Source organism: Octopus sinensis, linkage group LG8 (genome assembly GCF_006345805.1).
Source record: "Octopus sinensis linkage group LG8, ASM634580v1, whole genome shotgun sequence".
NCBI lineage: Eukaryota > Metazoa > Mollusca > Cephalopoda > Octopoda > Octopodidae > Octopus > Octopus sinensis.
In genome coordinates this window covers 65771098-65776097 of record NC_043004.1, presented here as the reverse complement: position 1 = coordinate 65776097, position 5000 = coordinate 65771098, and positions in this window count along the sequence as shown.

Genomic DNA, 5000 nt, shown 5'->3' with positions numbered 1-5000 from the left:
AAGCTTTGGATTGGCTAAGTCGCAGTTTGTTCACTTTATTTCCAGGCAAAACCTGTGTCGTCTATGTACACAACATGCAGGAGGTAAATTTACACATTTAATTTTCAAATTTCTGATCTAAGCGTCTTAATATGTTTTCAGTGGTGTAGAATTTACAATATGATTATTCTTTTTCATTCCAGGTGCCATAATATTAAACATTTGTCAAGAGTAACCATGCCACACACACAAATTTCAGCAGAACTATCAAATTTTCAAAGTGGTCGTGTTGTTGGGCAATCTGAGGCTGGTCTCAGGCAGCGAAAAATTGCCGAAAATCTTCAAATTCCTCTTGCTACAGTTAATAGAATTATAGTGCAATTCAAAAGCGAAGGAAAAGAATCAACAGATTCTCGTCCCGGCCGACCTGGTACCTCAGAAAGGAAGCTTCACTGTTTGAAGAGAATTGTGGAAAACGAACCCCGTTCGAAGGCTTCCGACATTGCAAAACAGCTAGAAGTTAGTCCAAGAATATGTGTTACATATCTTCATTAGCTTGTGTATTATGGACGAGCAGCTAGAAGAAAACCTCTTCTTTAACCAATTAATATCAAATAAAAGATTTTGAAAATTAATGGTGTTTATTTACTTCATAAATGTCTCTGTAGTATTCACACCTATTTTGCACTCTCTTTATTTCCGTCCTTATGTTTATATGCTTAAGTAAAAAGGCATTTCAAATCTCTTGACATCATTACCATTAATTTTCTTTACGGCTTAATGTATGTATACATATATATATATATATATATACACGCACATAGAGTGGTGTGTTTGTATACGCTTGTAAGGGTGCATTTGTATGTCCGTGTGTGCATCTAACTCCGTTTTTGTGGGTCAAACTGAAGATATATTCTGAAACAATTAAAACCATAAATTCCTGAATGCCTAAATGAATGTAATTATAATTTCAACATATACGAATATAGTATTATATATATATATATATATATATATATATATATATATATATATATATATATATATATATATATATATTCCAACAATTGAGGGCAAAAAATTAATTATTAATCAATTTCACCAAGTGTTCAGTATGCAAAGGGACCATTCAAGGCAAATTCAAATTATTACATTATATAAAAGGGCTTAGTAAAATAAATTACTTGCCGCATACTGTACTCATTAGAATAGCAGCTAAAAAACTTTTTTAAAGCTATTTCTAATACTTAAAGAAAATCTCTCTCATATATAGTGTTTGCTTAATTCAACTCACAAAAGTTTGGGGGTAAGGACATCGAAAAATCAAATGCTAAGGTTATTTGAGAACGTACGTTTCAAGATTAGTCAAAAACAACACTTCTATCATCAGCTCAGAAATTCCTTGGTTTGGATTTGGAAACACTGAAAATAAGAACATACCCTTTCGAAGATCTGCCCGTAACTAACAGTGCCAACAAATTCAAATAAGCAAGCGAAGAATCTCTGTTCACCCCTTTCCACCAGCGTGGGTTAAAAACATCAAACACTATGCTTATTTCGGTAAAATCCGAAGCATTAATCAGAGGGAGATTAATTATAATTTCAACAATTGAGGGCAAAATTAATTAATTATTAATCAATTTCACCAAGTGTTCAGTATGCAAAGGGACCATTCAAGGCAAATTCAAATTATTACATTATATAAAAGGGCTTAGTAAAAGGAGAGAACAGAGATTCTTCGCTTGCTTATTTGAATTTGTTGGCACTGTTAGTTACGGGCAGATCTTCGAAAGGGTATGTTCTTATTTTCAGTGTTTCCAAATCCAAACCAAGGAATTTCTGAGCTGATGATAGAAGTGTTGTTTTTGACTAATCTTGAAACGTACGTTCTCAAATAACCTTAGCATTTGATTTTTCGATGTCCTTACCCCCAACTTTTGTGAGTTGAATTAAGCAAACACTATATATGAGAGAGATTTTCTTTAAGTATTAGAAATAGCTTAAAAAAGTTTTTTAGCTGCTATTTCTAATGAGTTCAGTATGCGGCAAAGTAATTTATTTTACTAAGCCCTTTTATATAATGTAATAATTTGAATTTGCCTTGAATGGTCCCTTTGCATACTGAACACTTGGTGAAATGATTAATAATTAATTAATTTTGCCTCAATTGTTGAAATATAATTAATCTCCCTCTGATTAATGCTTCGGATTTTACCGAAATAAGCATAGTGTTTGATGTTTTTAACCCACGCTGATGGAAAGGGGAGAACAGAGATTCTTCGCTTGCTTATTTGAATTTGTTGGCACTGTTAGTTACGGGCAGATCTTCGAAAGGGTATGTTCTTATTTTCAGTGTTTCCAAATCCAAACCAAGGAATTTCTGAGCTGATGATAGAAGTGTTGTTTTTGACTAATCTTGAAACGTACGTTCTCAAATAACCTTAGCATTTGATTTTTCGATGTCCTTACTCCCAACTTTTGTGAGTTGAATTAAGCAACACTATATATGAGAGAGATTTTCTTTAAGTATTAGAAATAGCTTTAAAAAAGTTTTTTAGCTGCTATTTCTAATGAGTTCAGTATGCGTGCGGCAAGTAATTTATTTTACTAAGCCCTTTATTATAATGTAATAATTTGAATTGCCTTGAATGGTCCCTTTGCATACTGAACACTTGGTGAAATTGATTAATAATTAATTAATTTTGCCCTCAATTGTTGAAATTATAATTAATCTCCCTCTGATTAATGCTTCGGATTTTACCGAAATAAGCATAGTGTTTGATGTTTTTTACCCACGCTGGTGGAAAGGGGAAACAGAGATTCTTCGCTTGCTTATTTGAATTTGTTGGCACTGTTAGTTACGGGCAGATCTTCGAAGGGTATGTTCTTATTTTCAGTGTTTCCAAATCCAAACCAAGGAATTTCTGAGCTGATGATAGAAGTGTTGTTTTTGACTAATCTTGAAACGTACGTTCTCAAATAACCTTAGCATTTGATTTTTCGATGTCCTTACCCCCAAACTTTTGTGAGTTGAATTAAGCAAACACTATATATGAGAGATATTTTCTTTAAGTATTAGAAATAGCTTTAAAAAAGTTTTTTAGCTGCTATTTCTAATGAGTCAGTATGCGGCAAAGTAATTTATTTTACTAAGCCCTTTTATATAATATATATATATTATATATATATAAATGCTTGTGTGTACATGTCTATATATGCGAGTGTGCGTTTGAGCATATATCTATATATGGACACAGAAGTATACAGTTATATATATATATATATATATATAGATATATATATATATATATATATATATGTATGTATGTATACGACTGTATGTCTGTAGAAATATGCCTGATCGTACGTACAAATTGTTTAAGAATATAGAAGCCTATTATTACTTCATTTGCGTATAGAAAATAAATGGAAAAAGTAGATCAAAACAGAAAAAAGGCTATTGGGAAAGAATGTGCTATATATATCCAAAGAGGGTAGACTTTCAATGTCACCTGTAGATGGCGCTGATAACAGGAAATTAGACTGGCTTGTAGCATAATAGTAAACATACAACGGAAACATGGCTATATGAACGTGTGTATCCTCATCTACTGCTTTCGTTTTTTAATTATGGATTATGCGGAAATATAGCTGACGGCTTTCTTATTACTCATTATATGTGTGTGCCTGATAATAGACCCATATATGAACAAATACATATACATACATATGTATATATATATAATTACACAGAAATATAAATATAAATATACTTATGCATGTATAAACGTGTGTATATGTGTATACATATATATATACATGTTTTTACATGCATATGTATATATATGCATGTATATATATATGGATACCTATATATATATACATGTGAGTGTATATATATATATATATATATATATATATTGCGTGTATGTGTGTTTATATATATATATATATATATTGTATATTGTATATATATAGACACATACATGCATACAAATAAACATATATATATATATATATATATATATATATTATATATATATATATATATTATATATATATATATATATGTGTGTGTGTGTGTGTGTGTGTGTGGTGTGTGTGTGTGTATATAATGACCCCCCCTTCGGTCATGACTGACCATGGGATTACGCCTAGAACAATACCCCTCCCAGCAAAATGTCTGAGCAAGGTTGTTTATGGGCGCGTAACCGTCGCTCATGCATACCGGTCTCCCCTCTCCACGCCACCAGTATTATCCAAGGGAAAGGCAAAGGCCGACACAGCTTGTCACCTGGAACGTCGCAACTCATTTCTACCGCTAAGTAAACTGAAATAAAGTGTTTTGCTAAAGAACACAACACGCAGCCCGGTCGGGGATTCGAGCTCACAACTCCACGATTGTAAGCCCGACGCTCTAACCACTGAGCCATGCGCTTTCACACACACACGGACACACAACACACACCTATATATACATACATATATATTTATTATATATATATCTATATATATATATATATATATATATATATATATATATATATATATATATATATATATATAATATATATATATAATATATATCAATAGAAAATGGACACGAACGCAAAACATGGACGGGCCATTCAAAGCCTTTAATCTTCAGTCAAGAACCGGATCATCCTCGCAATTTCGGCTGATTAATCTTGAGATTGCTCCAATCTGGCCAGCCCCAAGGAAGAACTAAGCTAAGAGCATTAGATTCCTTGGAAAAAAAGCTTCGAATGTATACGAAACAAGGACGGAAAAATGGACGATGTTACACGAATATAAATACAAAAGTAATACAAAAACACAATAATAATAATAATAATAACAGGACATAACAACAGGCGTCTTTCGACTGGAGACGAATTGAATTCAGCTGGCGTGTTGGGAATTAATCGTAGGAATGAGGTAAATACAGTAAAAGTAGGGGGCTCAATGTGGCTCTATTTAAGTGGCCCTTCCGAAATTGAACCTCCTTACGGTACTCCCTG